Source organism: Herpailurus yagouaroundi, unplaced genomic scaffold (genome assembly GCF_014898765.1).
Source record: "Herpailurus yagouaroundi ecotype Mexico unplaced genomic scaffold, PumYag 29, whole genome shotgun sequence".
Taxonomy (NCBI): domain Eukaryota; kingdom Metazoa; phylum Chordata; class Mammalia; order Carnivora; family Felidae; genus Herpailurus; species Herpailurus yagouaroundi.
In genome coordinates this window covers 57,196,495-57,217,701 of record NW_024412377.1, presented here as the reverse complement: position 1 = coordinate 57,217,701, position 21,207 = coordinate 57,196,495, and the positions used below count along the sequence as shown (strand labels likewise).

General features: G+C 36.1%; 1 protein-coding gene across 2 annotated transcripts in view; it reads right to left on the bottom strand.

The window, feature by feature from the left end:
• The window catches only part of TENM2 (teneurin transmembrane protein 2), a 1,969,530-nt gene that overhangs the window by 1,565,159 nt on the left and 383,164 nt on the right, over window positions 1-21,207 (bottom strand). For both annotated transcript variants that reach the window (XM_040444168.1, XM_040444170.1), the window contains exon 3: window positions 9,978-10,043. The gene's annotated coding sequence lies outside the window, so the exon portion shown is untranslated. The remainder of the gene's footprint in view (window positions 1-9,977; window positions 10,044-21,207) is intronic.

The following is a 21,207-nucleotide window of genomic DNA, read 5'->3' as shown; positions in this document are numbered from 1 at the left end:
ATAAAAGAAAGTCATAAGTGAAATATAAATAATAACATAAATAATAATAAAAATTAACAAAAGAAGTTAATTTTTTACTTTAAAACTATCAAGGACTTTTGTCTAAGTGACTTAAGTACACTCCTTTCCCATATGACTTACTTTTCACTCTTCCAGTTAAAAGAGCATATTCTTCTACCCCTAGCAATGGGTCCAGCCATGAGATAAGCTGTGGCCAACAGAACGAGGCAGAAATGGCAGTGTGATGGTTCTAAGCCTAATGCCTTAAGAGGCTCCTTTGTTCTATTTGCCCTTTTATGGTTCTGGAAAACCCATGAGAAGATCACACTTAGGCTTCTGGTCTTAAGAGAAGGATGAGAGAGACACATGGAGTCAAGTCACCACACCTGAGTCAGTGTAGCTTAGAACAGTCAATGATCATCCAACCTAACCTTAAGGTTTATGCTTGTTTGATTTGTAGTTTCAAAGTAGAGAAGCCCACCAATACAAATAGTTTCAACCTGTTGGGGTATTAATTTTTAGTTTTTAAAACAACTTTTTATTTTTTCAGATCACTGCCTCTAACCATAGTGCCCAATGCCCTCTTCCCATTATCCCATTGCGTTTCAGGTATCTTGGGTAAATTACATAATTGTTCTTTTTAGTTGTATACTAAAAAGTAAGTAACAAAATAGTGTGGTGCTGGCATAAAGACTGATATGTAGACCAGTGGAATAGAAGTGAGAGCTCAGAAATAAATCCTCACATTTATGGTTACCTGATTTCCAACAAGGGTGCCAAGACCATTCAATAGGGAAAAGATAGTCTTTCAACAAACAATGTTGGGAAGCTGCATATACATAAGCAAAAATATAAAGTTGGATCTTTATCTTATACCATATACAAATATTAACTAAAAATGGATGAAAAGCCTAAATATAAAAGCAAACTATTAATATCTTAGAAACCTAAGGGGAAAATTTCATGACACTAGATTTGCAAATGGTTTCATGGGTAGGATACCAACAGCATAAGCAACAACAACAACAAAAAAATTTACGCAAATTGGATTTCATCAAAATTAAAGACTTTTGTGTAGAAAAGGACACTATCAGCAAAATGAAAAGACAATCCACAGTATGGTAGAAAATGTTGCAAATCATATATCCAAAAAGGGATTAAAATCCAGACTACATGAAGAAGTCTTGGAACTCAACAACAAAAAAATCAAATTAAAAAAAAAAAAGGGCAAAGTACTTAAATGTCCACTTCCCTAAAGAAGATACAGAAATAGCTAATGAACACACAAAAAGATGGTCGACATCATTGATCAGTAGGAAAATGCAAGTCAAAACCACAATGAGATATCAATTTAGACCCACTGGGATGGCTACTGTCAAAACAGAAACAAAAACAAACAAAAACAGTACATACACACACACACACACACACACACACGCATGCATGTACACGCAGAATATAGTAAGTGTTGACAAGAACGTGAAGAAGTTGGAACTCATCCTGTACTTTGGTGTTGGGAATGTAAAATAGAGCAGCCTCTGTGGAAAACAGTATTTTTGAAATGCTTTGAAATTCTTCAAAGCAATTCTTAAAAAAAATTAAATAAAATTACTTTATAATCCAGCAATTCCACTTTGAGGTATGGACTGAAAAGAACTGAAATTAGGGACCCAATCAGATATTTATACATCCATGTTTACAGTAGCATTAAACACAATAGCCAAAATGTGGAAACAATTCAAGTATCCATAAACAGATGACTGGGTAAACACAATGTGGTACAAACACACACACACACACAGAGACACAGAAACATGGAATATTATTCAAAAGAAAGGAAATTCTGACCCATGCTACAACTTGTATTAACCTCGAAGACATAGCGCTCAGTGAAATAAGCCAGACATAAAGGGACAAATACTGTTTGATTGCACTTACATGAGGAACTTAGTCAAATTCATAGGGACAGAAAATAGATGAGGGTAATGAGTAGTTAGTATTTAATGAGCACACAGTTTGTTTGGAAAGATGTGAAAGTTCTGGAGATGGCTGGTGGTGGTGACTGCACAACAATGGAAATCTATTCACGGCCAATGAACTATGCACTTTAAAATGGTTAAAATGGTAAATTTCTTGTTACGTATATTTTATGCATATTTCAGTACAACAAAATAAACACCTTAAAGTTCACAGGCTTATTTCAGACCAGTTTATATCTGTGGTATCATCCAGTTGAACCCTGATCTCCTTCTCTCTGTCACCAAGCAAACCTCAAACTTAGCGTCCTGAAGCAGGGTCAGGTTGGAAGAAGAAGGCAAATTGTGTTTGTTGTGGGTTGTGTATTTTTGCTTTTGCCCTCCTCCTATCCTCTTCTATTTCTAGCTGCACAGGGTTAAAGTTAAGAAGGGAGGAAAGAGATATCAGGGTGGATTTTAGTGGACTAAGCCAGTTGAATCAGGTAGGGAGATGTTTCATATCCTATTCTGGTTTGTTCTCCTATGACTGCTGTTGGTAGCCCTTACTAGTACATGGTTTTCACACTTGGTGTGCTCTCCCAGATCTCGCTCGCTCCTCTTGGCGCTGCTCCCGTTGCAGCCCTGTGGCAAGACTACTGATTCTGTAACTCAGCAAGTATTCATGCAGGGAGCAAGATGACAATCTTTCTTTTATGTTATCTGTAGTTTATTTTAAAATACTTCAGTAGAGACAGTAGGATATAATGGCCTCTGCACTGAATTAACTCTCTTGGAAACATTAGTTTACATTTGATCTCCTCTAATCAGAAATGCATAGTCCAGTGGAGGCTAGATAGCATTTGAAAATTTCAATCAGAGATCTACAGGTGGCTAAGACACATATTTTAAATATTCCAGTCTAAATCTTCACTAAAGGATTTGTTAACTGGAATTAACTGTATAAAAATATATTTTTCACTAATGAAAAGAGTAAAGTTTAAAATATATGGGTGGCTAAATGTCTGCCCTTGCCTAAACAGGGTAAAAAAGAAAGAATCTGGTCAAACTCCTAGCTAATACATTTAGAGAAATATATTTAGTCCATGACACCTTACATTCTCTCTTGCCCTTCTCTCCATTTCAAACTTAATGAAAGTTTCTGTTACTTGATTCAATTAGAAAATAAGGCAATCCTGCCATCAGAATGTTGTTGCAAACTTTCATGCAGCCAACTTATCAAAGTACCCAATAGCCAGAGTGGAGATTCTTCCAGTTAACACGAAGAGGTAGAATCACTGTCTTTGTATCTGCTTGCTATAGAATGTCTGCATCAGTTGCTAAATTTGTTCAAGGTGCAAAGTAGGCGTTCAGTAATGTCTGTGAAATAAATAAATTGCATAAGAGCCTAAAAAACAAACAAACTATCGTTTACAAAAGACAAAATAAGGCTGGATTGGGGATTGAGCAATCAAGAAAATTTACAAAGTGGTAATCTAATACAAAGGGGGAAAAAAAGGCTATAGAAGGTTAGCTGAATAAGGAGATAGAGACATGAACAGTTCCATTGTTGCTTATGTCAGTTGTAATGGTTAAAGGGCTCATCTACTATTCTCCAGATTCTTAACCTCTTCTTGAAATTGGGAATAAATGCACCCTCTTGTAGCACATTCCAGGGGACACCAAGTTAAGTATCTCCCTTGAGCCCAATTACACCCTCTTCCAAATAGGAGTCCTATTACTCTCATGAAGTCAGAGAATCTCAGAGGAGTAGCAGCTGCAGCAGCAGCTGTAATGCTGAATAGAACCTTAAGTAAATAGCCTAGAAGGCCAGTGAACAATGAATTATAATAAACCAACTATAATTAGTAATAAAAGCCTTAAAATAACTGTACTCATGAGATAGTATTGGACATATCCTTGCTGTGTTCAGGAAATAATAGAATCGTTTTTTCACCAATGTAACTACAATGGTAATTAAAACCTGATTTAGGATCAAAGACAACCTCAAGGTTATAAACGTAAGTAGCTGGCTCTGAAAGTATAAGTATTTTCTTCATTTCACGTCTTCAGTGCTTTTTAAAAAGTAGGGAGGGGCTTTTGGAGACTTTTTTTTTTTTTTAAGTGAGTGAAATCAGCTGATAAGTGAAGCAAATCATTCCGCCAATACAAAAAGATGTTTTATGCTTACAACAGTTGGGAGAGAGAAGACGCAGGCAGCCTGAGAAAGAAAATGGCTGTTCACACTGGATTTGCTAAGTGGATAGAGAAAATTTTAATTGCCAATCTCCATAACATAAGATGTGAAAGACATCTGGAACAGGAAGTGAATAATGCAGGCGAAAGTAGTTGGATGATGCTAAATGAAAGAGGTGATGATGGGGAGCTCGGGTGGCTCAGTTGGTTGAGCGTCCGTCTTCGGCTCAGGTCATGAACTCATGGCTCGTGAGTTCGAGCCCTGTGTCGGGCTCTGAGCTGACAGCTTAGAGCCTGGACCCTGCTTTGCATTCTGTGTCTCCCTCTCTCTCTGCCCCTAACGCACTTGCATTCCGTCTCTGTCTCTCTCAAAAATAAATAAACATTAAAAAAAAAAATGTTTTGAAAGAGATGATGTTGGTTAGGCCCAGAAAGTTTCTACTTGTTGCCATGTGATAAAATATCTATTTATTGTTGTAGTTTTCCCAGTTTCATAATTATTTACTGTTTTGCTTTAAAAAAAAACTTTAATGTCTATTGATTTTTGAGAGAGACAGAGTGTGAGTGGAGGAGGGACAGAGAGAGAGGGAGACACAGAATCCGAAGCAGTCTCCAGACTCTGAGCTGTCAGCACAGAGCTCGATGTGGGGCTCGAACCCACAAACCACAAGATCATGACTTGTGCTGCAGTCAGACACTTAACTGACTGAGCCACCCAGTTGCCTCAAGTGTTGTGCATTTTAAAATTGCTTACTTGATAAAATCATCATCTTGAGAGACAAGCACAAAGCCACAGCAGTGAGAATGTAACAGAATCATTAAAGGAAATGTTAAAAAAAAATTATGTCTTATTAGATTTAGTGCTTTGGAATTAGCATCATATTATATCAACGGGGAACTTCTAAGAAAACCACAGTGTAATCCCTTGTAATTGGTATTGAGAATAGCAAGCAAAACAAAGACAGACTTGTCCTCATGGAGTTCACAGTCCAGCTGGAGAGACAGACATTAATCCACTAATGACATTAATCCATTACAATGACAATAGTGCTAAGTGTTAAAAAGTGAATTCTAGAGAGCTACCAGAAGTGCAGGGCAGAAGAATTAGCCCGGTCTGGGGAGGGTAGAGAGATAGTCAGAGGATGAAGCTGTGAAGAAGAGCCAGTGGCTACAACATGAAGGATGGACCACCAGTTAAAGGAGCCACCAGGAGAGAGCAGAAGGGGAGAGGGGTGGAGGTGGGGAAGCAGAGTGATTTGTCTATGTAAAAAAGTCCTATGGCTAAAGGTGGGATAGCGCCTAAGAGAGACTTACAGAAAGCCATTTTTCCCCACAAGAACAGTATTTTGAAAATGTGCCTGTTCTGTTAGTTAAGCAAAAATGGCAAATGTATGATATGAGTATTTCTTCTTCCTTCTTCTGTGTTGCTGTCATCCTTTCATGAGTTGAGACACAGCTTTCGAATGTGTCTACACATAGCACTCCAGGAATTCACTAAGGCAAGGAGCAACAACGTATGTGTTAGCCCTATCATAGAGGGAAGGAAACACGCCTTTATTAATCTGTCCCCAAGTTTTAAGTTCCTTTAAAGTGATAAGTCCTCAATAAACACTGTATAACTCAAAGCACGAAGAAAGATTATCAACTATGGTAGTGACAACATAATAAGTGTATAATGTACTCATTTATTTCTTTAAAAAAAAAAATCATTGAGCCCCTACCAACTGCTAAGCATTTCTTTCTGGTTCTGGGAGACAGAGTCACAATCACAACAGAAAAAAGCCTTTAATCTTATGAAGTATACATGCTATGGGGGTCAAAGGAAACCATAATAATTTAATCAGTAAACAAAAATAATAGATTGTGATAAACGTTGCAAAGACAACAATGGAGCAATGACAAAATAACACAAGTTGGTTAAAAAAAGCCCTCTCTAAAATTGGGCAATATCTGAGCTGAAACATGAAGAAAAGATAAGAACAAGTACACTTTGGAAAGCATAGTTAAGAGTAGCCAGACACAGAGATCTCAGGCTAAGGAAGGGCTTGGATGCTCCAGGAAGAATGCGAGGCTCCTGTTGATTGGAGAGGGGTGAGCAAGCAGGAGAGAAGTACATCATGGGGCCAGAGAGTTAAGCATGAAAAAGTATACCGGGCCGTTTAGGTCTAGATAAAGAGTTTACAAAGTCTTCCAACTCCATAAGGAAGTGCATAAAGGATCTAAAGCACAGGAATAACATCTTTGGGTGTATGTTTTACAAAGACCTTTCTGAATGTTTGGTGGAAACAGACTGCATTGCAGAGCGACAAGTATAATAGCATGAAAATACACACAATACCAATGATCACATGGCTCTGTAAATAGAGAAAGTATCTCTTTGTCTTGGCTGCAAGGGGAAAATGAAATAAAGCAGAACAAACATGTCCACATACTGAGGTAAAAGAGAAATATTTGCCAGATAAAGATTATGGTACCATCATGTTTTCTAACAAACAAACAAATGAATGAATCAAACCCAAACATGAACTGAGGCATTTGTTTGTATATGGCTTACAAGCATCATGGGTAGACCAAAGAAAACCTATTTTTAAACAGGATCCTCTGATTTGATCTATATCTTGTAACAATCCTATCCCTAATTCCCATTCCATCAGGCAAATATTTTCATTTTATATAGGCATACTGCTTTGAAAGCAATATTCTTCTATTATCTGGTATCAAAAAAATATTATGCTTTAGATTAATTTTTTTGCCTCAACTCCAGAGGAAAATCTTCTAATGCTATTCTGATTGATGTCAAGGAATGAACTGCTCTAAATCAATCCAGATATGAAAATTTGTGCTCATTTCTCTTCTCCAAGTGAGTACATCTTCTGCTTGTGTCCACCTGATTCTCTACACTGGGTTATCCACTCTCAGGATGTAACCTGGATCCCTGATTTTTGACCTTGGCCTCTTGACCTCTCCCATTTCTCACCATGAGTGTGTACTCTCTTTGGCTTCTGACCTAAACTTCTCTCATTAGCAGGCACTAATGAGCACTTTGGTCAAAGCAGGACGAAGACCTTGTCACACCTCTACCTCTCTTGGAAGTTATGTACTGACACGCCTGATTTCCAACCCAAAGAAAAATGGGATCAAAATATATTTACACATTTGCCATCACAAAAAAGATTTTACTTTGGAGATATTTTACTAACTGTGAAGGGACCATAGCATTGGAGTCAAACAAATTTCTACCTTATTTCACTGTATCCATAGAGCTACTGGAATAAAATGAATATCCAGCGTACTTAGGACATTTATTATATTTCAGACACTGTTTCATGTTTTCCAATTTAATCTTGGTAACAAGCTCATAGATGGATTCTTTTATAATTCCCATTTTACAGACTGGGAAACTGTAATTTGAAGATGTTAAAGAGGTTTCCAGGATTTTACATTTAGAGAAATTGTAAAGACAATTCATCTCAAGCTGGTATTATTCTACAACCCTCCCCCTTAGAAGAAAGTAAAACATTTATTCATCTATGCTGCCTGCTGTGCTTTTATCTTATGTTTAAAAAAGATTTAATTCATGTCATAATACAAAAAATATGATGTTTTAAGGAAAAAGCTTCATGTATGAGTTGAAAATTTAATTATTATTAGACCAGCTTATGTAGATAAAAAAGATTTTAAAATATTAACAAAAACATTAACTTTCCCCACAGATTATTCTGAGATAAACATAATAACAGCAGGCCAACTGTTCAAATTCTAAATCACCAATCCTTAAGTGTCTAAAACCCAAGTTACACCTAAATACAATCAACTGAATTTCAATGCCATGGTTAACTTTTCTCACTCCTGAGTGAATTTTCTTTCTGTCTGTCTCTAAACATGAGGGGAAATGTATATTTCCAAACAAAATGTTATAAAATTTGCAGAATATTAAAAATTCTGCTTCAAGGCTAGAAAACTCAGTTTCTTTAATAATTCAAACCTCTGTCTTCCTAGGTGGGCTTCACAATTGCAATGAAAAGTTAGGAAGCATGAAACTGCCTGCCTTCCCTAGGAAGCAAACTCTTCTTAGCATACCGATCAGAACATTTTCCTCTTTGTCTTCAATAGATCAATAATACCCAGATGGCCCAAGTACCTAACCAACTGAAGACTCTACTTCAGAATACACCCATGAAATGTCTTAAACACAGCAGCCAATTTTGTCTGTGGGTCATCAATTTCTTAGCTCCTTTGACCATAGTTTACATGAACCTAATATTAAGAGTTCTTATTCCGAGTCTTTTACATTATAGCGATTTTCTTTGGGATTATACCTCAGAAAGTAAAATGCTCTTTGGGAACTATTTAATTTTCCTCAGCTTGTTCTTTTTCTAACCCCCCCCCCTCTAAATCCCACAGACTTGTCATTTTTAGAGTTGATGTATCAGCTTTATCATAAAGTTTATTCTCTATAGGCATGAACAAGCAAAACCAAAGTAAAAGGAATAAACTGAAAAGCCAAAAAAAAAAAAAAAAAAACCACTCAAAAAACTGCAAATCTCTAGAAAGCATACAAACATACAACCCATCTTGTATTAAAAGAAAAAAAAAACAACAACAGAAAAGCCCATCAAAACTCCACAAAAAAATACCGAAATGTCTCATGTCACAAGTTCAAAAGTCAGACATACCCATGTATTTTTTCAAAAGTAAATGCATGATAATAAAAATGATAAATTCCATTTAGTTGTCTGAGTCTTTGTTGTTTTTAGAGCGCTGTTACATATGTTATCTCACTGCCTTTTTAAACCTTTGCATAAATTAATGCAATGTGCATTTTGCCTCAGTACTATATTGTGTTTCTATTTTTGGAAGAAAACTGTAAGTAAGATTAGATGTGCAAAAAAGCAAAACAAGCCACTTACTAAATAGAGAGAAGGCCCCCATGAAGACAATAAAGTCAAGTTTTGAAAAAGGCACATAATTAACTGCAGCTTGGAACTTTTCCAAAATCTCATTCACCAATGGCTGACACTTAGATGGAGTCACACCGGGTGACAAGAAGAGCTCTTAGGGTGAGAACCACCAGCTTGGAGACAGTGAGCCTCATTAGAACACATCAAATCTTCCTCCAGCATGGACATTTTTTTTCTCCAGTGTGAAGGTGTAACACGCCCAACCAAGGAAAATAGCACAATTCCATGTGTTCATTTAATAAAATAGCCAAGTCAGGACAGTTACTTAGATTGAAAAGTGAGACCACACTAGTGAAAAATATGAATACACAAAACTGAAACATGATGGAGTTGTAGAGGATAGATTTTTTTTTTTACCTACGTCTATGTATGGATATAGGTACAATTTTTTAAAAGTTTTCTGTTATCATGACCTCATCCAATCATTTAAATAACTTTCTTGAAGCACCTACACTCCAGGTCTTGAGGTTAAAAATGGTTATCGTCTTTACCAGCAAAAAGCTTTTGTCCTAGAGATGAAACCCACAAGTAGGGGAATTATGTTATGTGGTAAATGAGAGTGTAATGAGGGCTCTAGATAACTAACCCAGCCTCAAAGGACAGAGGAGCAGGGATTTTTGTTTTTGTTTCTGGTTTTTTTTCTGTTTTGTTTTGTTTTTTGATAAATGCATGCATTTTTCTTTTTCATGTACATGAACAACAGGAAAGGTTAGAATCTGACTAAGAGCAAGAAAAATATCAAATGAAGCTACTGTTGATTTGCATATTCACTTAGGAACCAGAATTCACAAATGCTTTGATGGGGTGAACAGAGTAGCAACTCTTTTGGTATGTGACACATGTGTTGTCATTCCTAGGGATTACCTACAGAAGAGCTTCAACAGGGGCTGCTCTCAAAACACCACACAGAGCCGTCTGGATGTCTTCGTTGAATCTGGAAGACAAGAAAAGCATCAGTTAAAGCTATCAGCTTATGACACAAAGGTAGTGCTGAGAATAAGTGATAGGGAATATCCACACCAAAAAGATCTGCCCACTGAACACAGTGAATGCCAAGGACAGAGGTGGATTAGTGGGTTTATCTCACAAGTGACAGGTTTCTGCATTTCAGAAGCATCATGCTGGAGTGGGTGATGGAAGAGCTTTATGTGAATAAAACCAAGATCCCCATTCACTGGGAAATCTTGGGTTTCTTTTTTGATCTAAACTCCGTTTGGAAATCCTAGATTAACCTGATAGAACCAGTTTTTCTTCAGTCTCAGTTGCTGCTTCCATGAGGATTTGAGTAGATTCTGAAATGCAATGCCTGTCACTATAACCATTAACAAACATGATATGGAAAGTAAAAAACAAACAAAAAATTCAAATAAATGTTTTAAAATAAAGGAAAACTTATAGGAAAAAAAAGAACTCTAGCTTTTAATGTTTTTGCTTTCTTCCCAAAGGTCACATGAACTATTTGTCTTTCTGTTGTGTTATTGTATATATTACATTTATTTATAGAGTTTATTAGAAGGTCATTATATGTCTTAGGTTTGGACTTAATTCAGCTCAGGGAAACGACATGGGAAAGCATTATGAAAGTTACAAAACAGGACATCTTATATTGTATAGCTTTCCCATGGGTATGTCTTTATATTAGGTTCATTCTTCCATGAGAATCTTAGAGAATTTACAACAAACAACAATAACACACCTGCAAATCTCCTTTAATGCTGGTAGCACAAGTTAAAAACAGTAACCGCAATAAAATTGCATTTGGGCCTCCTCCAAGTGTAAGCATGAGAATGAAGGTGACAAGGCAATATTTAGGAATACATACAAGTGTAGAGAAACCTGATGATTTGATCAGCCTTTTGCATTGCTTTGGGACTTTTCTCTGAGTTCTGATAGGCAATCAGATGAAAACTGTCATTTGTGATAATTGGAAAATACTTACTTAGCAAAATCTGATATTGAAGCTCTAACCTGTTTCTCACTACATTAGAATTTCTGGAACTACAATCATAAGATAAACACAGTGGAAATGTAGAGGCAGACGTTTTGGCCTCTATTTACAAGGTAACTATATTAACTGCTAACTTTTAGTACATGTTTCTTGGGCCTAGTTTCTAAGAAGGAAACTAAAACCCTCTGCATTAAACTCTGTTTTGATGGACAGGATAGTTCTCTTTGCCTTTGAAAAGAAAATACAAATAATTAAGTATTTAAATCTTCCATAGATGGTTATTTTTCTTTTCTTCCTATGTTAAGAAAAAATCAGTCTCTTTCTAAACAGGACCTAATTGATGTTACTAGTTACATCATAACTATCAACCTCTCAGGACAAATGTTATACTCATGATGTACAATCTGCATAAAATTCCCTATGTCTTGACTATCCAGCAAATTACTGGCCACCAAAGTTTACCAGATAGTACTGTAAAGAAATATACCTATTAGAATGACAGGTCTCATTTACCAGAAGATATTAAAATCCTGTCAATGTGATTTCCATCAAGAAGGTTTTCAGTGAAATTATAAAAAATGAATGAAGGAAATCAAATGTAGTCATCTAGTTAAATATTCATTTTCTCATCTTTAGGGAGCTGTTTATTATACTTTGAACACCTGGCCTTTCGTAGAACGCTGTCTGGTTTTAAACTTGTTCTCATGCCACAGCAAATTCCAAGAGAGCTAGAAGTTAAACCCATTATTATGAAAAAGCCAAAATAACAAAGTGTCTTCTTTCTCAATGCAGGAATAGCTTAAGGAAATGGGTGATTCTAAGAATATCTAGATACTCCTAGAGCTCTGGCTTAGGTAAAGGAGGTGAAGCTCCAATGATGCCAGTTTTAAGAAGATATCACTTAGAGGTGTTGAGTCTACATCTGTGCGAAACTAAGATAAAGGGCCTCCTTAAATTTTGCACCCCAGGCACCACATTTGCTTCACCATGGTCCTGGCCCTGAGTCCTCTGGCACTTGTGATAATGTTATTTAATTTTAAAGTTTTATTGATAAACATGAAAGAAACAATAATAAAATATTTTTTACATGTTTAACAGAACTGTAAGAGAATATTCTCCACAGTTGCAATGTAACAAAACATGCATTTTGACATATATAATAGGGAAAATCAATGCAAAGATCTAAAGCAAGCACAAGAGGTAAGACATGAGGCAAGTGTGAAAAGGGAATGCTTTGCAGCTTATTTCCTAACTTCATCTGTCCCCCAGGAGGGACACTGCACAGAAACAAAGTCACTGGTGCCAAGAAAACAAAACAAAACAAAACAAAAACACAACAGTGGAATGGAGGAATAAAAAACAGAAAGAAACAAAGCATGTGTAAAGCAAAGACTTTAATCAAATAGGCGCAGGATTCAGTAAAACAAAATAAAACAACACAACACAAAACAAATCAAAATGCCTTGGTGGAAGGTGGAAAGAAAATGGTTAAAGTAGGCTTTCAGTCCTTGATTCAAATCTGAGCCTTGTCATATTAGGTGAACTCTTTGAAGCAAGTTAATTCCTGTGAAATAGGTCCCTTATCTATCAACTAAGAATGACAGAAATAGCAATACATCAAAATCACAGTGATAGTGGCCCTATTGAAGGACTACCCGTGTGCCAAGCACTTTGAACAAATGTTACCTAGGTGTTATGACAACAGTCCTGGGAGATTGGTATTGTTTCTATTTTACCAAAAAGATATTCGGATGATAACATAAGGCATTAAATCACATACACACACACACACACACACACACACACACACACACACACGCACAACATAATAATAACATCATACATTGTTATATATAAAGCTCTTAGTAGGGCATGGAGTTATGGAAGCTTAAGCAAGGTAGATATTATTATGGCATATTAAAAAGCTGGTAACTAAATGCTGTTTTAATGTAAATAGAAGTTTTTTTTAATTTTTTAAATTTGCATCATCTTAACCTAATTAGTTTATCTTTTACAAGATACCTTTCTGTTAATGTTTTTAAGAAGAAGCAAAAGAGGAGTCAACCAGCATTATCACAAATCTCATCCAAAAAGCAAGGACCAGATTCAGAGCTTTGGAAGTCCCAGCCAACTTATTAATACTTATAAAAGTGGAACATCACTGGAGTGTTAGATACAAAGGGTGAGGAGGGACAACATTAGAGGCCATGGATTTTCCTAACAATACAAATGAAACGCTAAGAAGCTTAGCATGGATAGGAGCTGTCATATTGATAGAACCAGGGCACTAACTTCTGCTGGTGGCAAAATCCAGATTCCAGGGACAGAGTTAGAAAACAGACTGAAGAGTTAGGATGTACACCAGGATGCACCTGGGCCAGATAACCGTCTTGTCAGAACCAACAAATTTCTTAGGAGTTTGTGAACTGACAAATAGAAACAAAGTCCCTTAAATTGTGTTAGTGGTTATACAACATAGATATTTCAGCTTATAGTTAATAGTTTTGAATTATAGAAGCTTCAGGTTTTAGCTTTAAGTGTACAGATAGATATTGCTTAGAAACATTTTCATTTTTTGTTCACTCTTTAGCTTTGCTAAATAACACAGGATGATTTGTCTGCTCAAAACAAAAGTTTATAGCCACAGATCTGTTATCTATACATAGAGGCCAGGAACACCAAGAAATGGAAGGGAAGGGAAGGGAAAGGAAGGGGAAGGAAGGGAAAAGAGGAGAAAGGAGGAGAAGAGAGGGAAAGGGTGGGGAGGGGAGGCGAGGGGAAGGGAAAGGAAAAGAAGAAAATAAAGAAAGATAAGCAAACAAACAAAAAAGACATAGTTTGAAACAGAAAACCTTATGGCTGAAAAATTTTAACTTGCCCTCTCCTTCCAGGAATATGCTACAGAAAACTCATCACCATTCAGGGTGCTGACTCACAACAGTAAACAGGATGTCAAGGGAAATTAGTTGATTGAAAGTTATATATCTTTATTTTGTATTAGCAATCATTTCAAAAAAATAACATCAGTGCCAAAATGTCAGAGCAAATGCTGGTTTATCCCAGTCTCATTCCCAGTATGTCGAAGTTACTGTATTAGAAAATCCAAAAGGTAGAGTCTAAAGAACCCAGCAAATTCTTAATGGCTCAAAGATGTGTCTTTAAAGGGAACTCGTGGCTCTTTGAGGAAATGTATTCTTCTTCTCTGTTTTATGCAGTGAGAATATGTATTTGTTTTGATAGAACATGTTACATCTGAACCTCACCAATCACAGCTAAGAAGGCAGATGGTTGTGAGTCTGAAGACAATTAGGGAACAAAGTTCCTGAAACCCTAAGTCTCCTGACTCAAAGGCTCTGGGTGAAGAAGGACCAATGGTAGGTGCAGACGTACTGGTAGCAGGGATATTAAGGAAAAGGCTGATTTTGACTTTAAAGACACAGATTATCGGGGGTCCTGGGTGGCTCAGTCAGTTGAGCATCCGGCTGTTAGTTTTGGCTCACACCATGCTCTCATGGTTTGGCTTGTGATTTTAAGCCCCACATCAGTCTCCCCAATGACAGTGCAGAGCCTGCTTGGGATTCTCTCTCTCTGCCCCTCCCCCACTCACACTCTCTCTCCAAATAAATAAACAAACTTAAAAAAAAAAAACAAAGACACAGATTATCTGGCTTGGGAGAAGAATAGGAGTGGACAAATAGGGGAAATATTTTGGAGAACCAATCAATCTCATTTTGGAAATCCCTGTAACATTTGGTTTTCTACCATCACCCTAACTAGTATCGAAGCCTAAAGCCAATATATTCTAACACATTACCCTGATTCTATCTTCTTAGCCTTTATCGATTATGAAAAGACCTTGTTGTCATCCTCATTGTTTTTGTCTCACACTAGAATGTAACTTCTTAGAGAAGAGAATTCTGGATTTTCCACCCCTATGACGCTAGTATAAAGAACAGTGCTCAGTACTATTAAGCAATTAACAAACCATGGAAAAACGATATGGCAACAACTGTATCTTAAAGGGTATACCATATTTGAGTTAAAAGCTTACTACAATATCTGTTAAATAATATTGTATTAATAAATTAATTTTAATTAATATATTATACATTAAAGTATGTATAATATATACATGGCTGAACAATAATAAAATGAAAATCCATACAACTACAGCTGTTTTAAGAAATAAAACACTGGGGCGCCTGGGTGACTCTGTTGAGCCTCTGACTTGATTTCGGCTTGGATAATGATCCTGCGATCCCGGAATTGAGCCCCACTGTGGAGCTCCAAGCTGAGCATGGAGGCTGCTTAAGATTGTCTCTCTTTTTCTCTTTCCCTCTGCCCCTCCCTGTCCCATTCACACTTGCTGTCTCTAAAATAATAATAATAAAAGAAATAAAGCATTGGTGTTATCTGTGAAGTTGTCTTCCACAAAGGCAAACTCAACCCATAAAAGCAACATAGGTCCCTCCCTTTCTCTGACTATAGTTTTTTTCCTTTTTTTTTTTTTGTTTTTTCTTCTCACTTGGCCAGATTTCCAAAAGATAAAAAGTATTAAATAATGTGGAACACTGGTTGGAGTTGTAGATCTTAACTTTTCTGATTATATTTCCCATCAATAGCTATTTTTTATGATTCTGTAAATATCTTTGAATTATATATTTACTATGCAATATATTTATACATTATAAAACCTATAAAATGAAATAAAGTGTATTTTTAGGAAAAGATGAAATCAAAGTATTTCATAAATTATATTTATATATTCATTATACACAGTTTATTCCCCCCGTAATTTATTTTTCCCTATTAAATACAATTGCATAATTATTAGCATTATATTCCATTAAATGTAAGATGTTCTATAATTTCAGGTATCACTAAAATGGGAAAAAACTGACAATTTAACTATCATAGGCCCATCAAATGTAAGGTACACCACTAACTTCAGAGATGTTAAAATGGACACTTTATAACCAATATAATAAAGCAATACATTTTTTAAGGGAGAATCCAATTGAATATTTTTGTTAGCTTTGAAGATTATGTTTTGAAAGTATAATACACCACTTTAACTATCTGGTTATATTTTTTAATTCTAATTTTAGGTTTCATAACTGTCATAGCTAGGAGAAAGATAATTTAAAAAATATGTATATATATACAGACATACGTGTGTGTATATATATTAGTACATATACTACACAGTTATATACTTTTATTTTTTATATCACATATTTGTATTTATATATATATATATATAGATCCAAATATCAGAAATAAAACTATGGATCATTTTTTCAATAATAAAATCTTTTTAATCCAATCTGCCATTGAAAGAAAGGTTTTGCTATTACATGACAAATTCTCAGGAAGGAATGCATTTTATTTTTTATTTTATTTAAAAAAAATTTTTTAATGTTTATTTATTTTTGAGACAGAGACAGACAGAGCATGGATGGGGGAGGGTCAGAGAGAGAGGGAAACACAGAATCCAAAGCAGGCTCCAGGCTCTGAGCTGTCAGCACAGAGCCCGACGTGGGGCTCGAACTCATGAACCATGAGATCATGACCAAGTCTGAGACTCAACTGACTGAGCCACCCAGGCGCCCCAAGGAATGCATTTTAAAAGTTTATAAATGACTTAAAAATGCACCGAAGCTTCCTATTTGGGAGACTCTTAAGACAGCCTGAATGATTCTGCAGCTAAGGTTGTTACATGTATACATATATGTGTCAAAAAGATTGATTTTAGACATTTTTCTTCTTATAGGTGACACACTGTAGTTTTCAAAATGGAATACAAGGGCTTTTAAGCATCCAGTTTCAAAATGTTTTCTTCATAACACAAAAACAGTCACTTTCACACTGACTGTTAAATGTTACCTTTATTTTGAAAAATTCATTTTTAGTCAACAACTTATCAGACCTTATCAGATCATAATGGTTTTAGCTCATAACGTGGCTGATAAAGACTATAATGGGGTAGGAGTACAGCCGTTCTGTCGTGTTCACTTGTATTCATACTATTAATGTTATTTATTACCTCTATTTCTTTACAGGCATCTTCTAATGCCAGCTGTGCATTGCCTAGAAGTTTATCAAACAATTCTTACTTTTTTCTTTTCTTTTCTTTTTTTTTTTTTTGAGACAGAAAGAGTGCCAACAGGGAGAGGCAGAGAGAGAGAGAGAGAAGAGAGAGAGAATCCCAAGCAGGCTCTGCACTGTCAGCACAGAGCCCAACACAGGGCTCAAACTCCTAACCCATGAAATCATGACCTGAGACAAAATCAAGAGTCAGATGCTTAACTGACTAAGCCACCCAGGCGCTTATTTTTAATGATTCTTATTTTTAATAAAACCCTAAGATCATACCATGTTCAAAGTGCCCAAAAAAGTTGGTGCTACTGTCCATTGTTCCATGATGTGGAAAGTAAGCCATTCTCCAAAAACCCCATGAGGTAAAACACATCATTATCTGATACATGCAATGAAAATGGGCACCATGACAATGGGTATATTAAATCTTAGAAAAGCACAATTTCTTTCTCTTAAGGTAGAAATAATTTTAAGCAGAATATCTGACATCACTTTCTTAAACTTAGTCAATGGTCCTGTGTGTCCCTGGCTGAGCACACCCTTTGGTGGATATAATTGGACCAAGACTGGATTTTGAAATAGGTCCTAGAGGTTGCAAACTTAAAAAGCCTATGGGTGTGGGGTGCCTGGGGGGCTCAGTCAGTTAAGTGTCTGACTCTTGATTTCAGCTCAGTTTATCATCTCCTGATTCACAAGATTGAGCCCCACATCAGACTCTGTGCTGACAGCCTGGAGCCTACTTGAGATTCTCTCTCTCACTCTCTCTACCCCTCCTTCCCCCAAAACAAATAAATAAACATTTAAAAAATAAAATATAGGGGCATTTGGTGGTTCAGTTGGTTGAGTGTTTGACTTCAGCTCAGGTCATGATCTCACAACTTGTGAGTTCGAGCCCCACATTGGTTTCTTTGCCAACAGCTCAGAGTCTGGAGCCTGCTTTGCATTCTGTGTCTCCTTCTCTCTCTGCCCCTTGCCCACTCACACTCTGTCTCTGTCTCTCTCAAAAATAAACAAACATTAAACTTTTTTAAGAATAAAAAAAAAAAGTCTATGGGTGACAGTTTTACCATGTAAATAAGAAAAATGGGCTGGATTTTGGCTAACCAGACAGTGTATGGCTCATCTAAGGAGGCAACTCCTACAGGCCTGTATTCCAAGAAATGAATTTTAATGAGAAACTGGATAGCCATGTGTTTATATGAAACCTGCCTGTGTTAAAAGCTGAAATTAAATTCAAAGTTTTTAAAAATGCTAATGGACCAAACCAAAAGCATTTGTGGGCTGGATTTATCCATGGAGCTGCCAGTTCATTTTTCATAACTAGAAATAAAACAGAACATATAGAAAAGGAGAAAGAATAAAAGAACCTGAAAAAGAAGAGAGATAAGACAAAGAAATATATTCCAAGGAGAGTACTAAATCAATTATCTTGACATCTTGAAATAAATATCAGTGTGAAAAGGTTTTTTTTTTCTGTTCTAATTAAGAAATTCCACTTACGAAAATAAAATTAAGGGGAAATTTCAAGAGGCTGTTAGAGAACATTCTCTTATCTTGAACGGCATTTTATTGAAAGCCAATCCAGGATATATAAAACCATTCCTAGGAATGCTGCCTAAGAACAAATTTAACTGTGCAATATTAACCATATATTAGAAGAGTTAACAAAATTCCTTCCTTCATCCCATCTCTCCATAGTTCTCTCCTTACTTGCCTGAGTGTCCTCTTCTTTCTGTTTCTAGTGAGTGGGAAAAGTTGTCTCTTAAAAGTTAAGATTACATACAATGAGTTCGCTCATAGAGTTTCTTGAGTTGGTTTCTAAAACATTAGTTTATTGAAGCTAAAATCATGTAAAAAGAAAATAAAATGAACTATTGTGGTCATGCAAACTACTATTATTATACACCAGGCAATCAATCAGGTTTCAAATCATGTACTCCTTTTTGGTACTAATACTGTAAATTGCTGCTGTATAAAAAAGCACTCTAGCCAATAAATAATTTATTCATATTTTAATGTTGTTGTCTTTGCAACACATTCATCATAACAGATTTGTTTTTTTGCCAATGTGTATTGGAACATTGCCAATAAGAACTGTTCGTAAAAATATGACCTTCCTCATTTTTTCCCAATGAGATGATGTAAAGAGAGGAACCCAAATAATCTAAACAATGTTTAACACCTTTAGCATCTGTTGGAAAGCAAAAATGAAGACTAATGTTCTTCTAGATAGCTCATTCAATGTTTATCTTGATGACTAGAAAACAAGCAGCCCAACAGCCATTGAACTGAATTACAATAAAATATACGTTTTTCAGAGAGAGGAGCACAAAATCAGTTTTCATTTGGCATGCTAAGTATGCTATATTTGAACAGAATGTTACATATTCATTTCATTCATCATTTAAAGGCAGATAATCAGGAAGTCATTACGTGGCCTGCATTGGGCAGCTATTCAATTAGAGAATAATTGAGCACTCTGTAATTCAGCCAAAGCTGACAGGTTGGGAATGCATAATATCCATCTGAGGTATTTTGAATGTGGGAAGAAGTAAGGGGTACACGTTTCTCTGGTCAAAACAGGGCCCTGGGATAAAAGACTTAAAATATACACAAACGCACACACACACACATACACACACACACACAAATTGTTAATTTATTCTCTGTTGTTGTTCTGTTTAGATAGTTTTGCAAATCAGCAATATATCAGTTTTGGTAAGTTATTTAGGAAAGAAATCTCTCTGGTCTCAGAAGACCTGATGTGACATTTTGGGTCACACTTGCCATCTTTCTATGGTATTCCAGACTGACTGCTGAATGTTCAAAGATTCTTAGACATAAAGGTGGTCAATTAAGGCAAAACAAACATGCAAACAAACAAAAACCACAAGCCCGATTTTATCCAGGATTTTGTGGGAAGCTGGGATTGGAAGTTAAGTTCAGAAGTGGATGAAGTAGACCAAAAACTAGCTCTGAAGGCAAACTACAGGTATTTTTACAATGGCTGTGGTTACTGAGGGCAGGACATCATAATAAAAATGCCAGGGCATTTTCACCCTGGCATTTCTATCATGATAAATAGATACTGTCAGCACACTCACTTCTTTTAAGCACTGCCAACACATGGCAGACATGGCTTTCCACTAGTCTCCTCACTGTGTCCTGCTTGTCAAGTTCCCCCTCCTTTGGCCTTTCTATCCAAATCCAAAGTGAAGTCTCAATCAGAAGGAAAGTCTATTGCACTGCAGTAAATAACTTTATTAGACCTGTAAATAAAGTGTATTTGGCTGAACAATTTGTAAATATTTACTAATACTTACTATTTTGTTTTGTTATGCAACTAGTGATTTTAAGAGACAGAGGAGGAGTACTTTATCATTAGTATTTGTGTTATTTTCCTAGTGCTGTCATATGAAAGTACCACAAATTGGGTGGATTAAAACAACAGAAATTTATTTTCTCTCAGCTTTGGAGGCTAAAATCTGAAATAAAGGTGTTGGCAGGATCGATTCTTTCTGAGTATTCTGAGGAAGAATCAGTTCCATGCTTCTTTCCCAGCTTTTAGTGAAGAAACATCTTCCCTGTTGTTGTTCCTTAGCTTATCAATGCATTACTACAATCTCTGCCTACATCTTCACATGGTATTGTCCCCCGGTTTTGTGTCTCCTAAAAGGACCTAAGTCATATTGGATTAGGGCCCACCCTATTCCAGTATGACCGCACCTTAACTTAATTACCTACAGCTGAAACAATCCTATTTCCAATTAAAGTCACATTCTGAGGCATGGAGGATTAGGGCTTCAACATACCTTTTTGAGTGGGGTGGGGGGAGGGAGAATACAATTCAACAACAAATAACAGCACTATTTAGAATTATTGGTGCATAGTAATAATAAAAAGCAGATTGACTTTCAGTTGGTCTTATTTCTGTTTTTAAATTCTCTATGAAAAACGTACCCCATTATTGTCTGTACCTGCGGAAGATCACTTCTGCCAGATCATGATTCCCACTGCCTTGACTTGGTCAAAACATAGTAAGATACAGGAA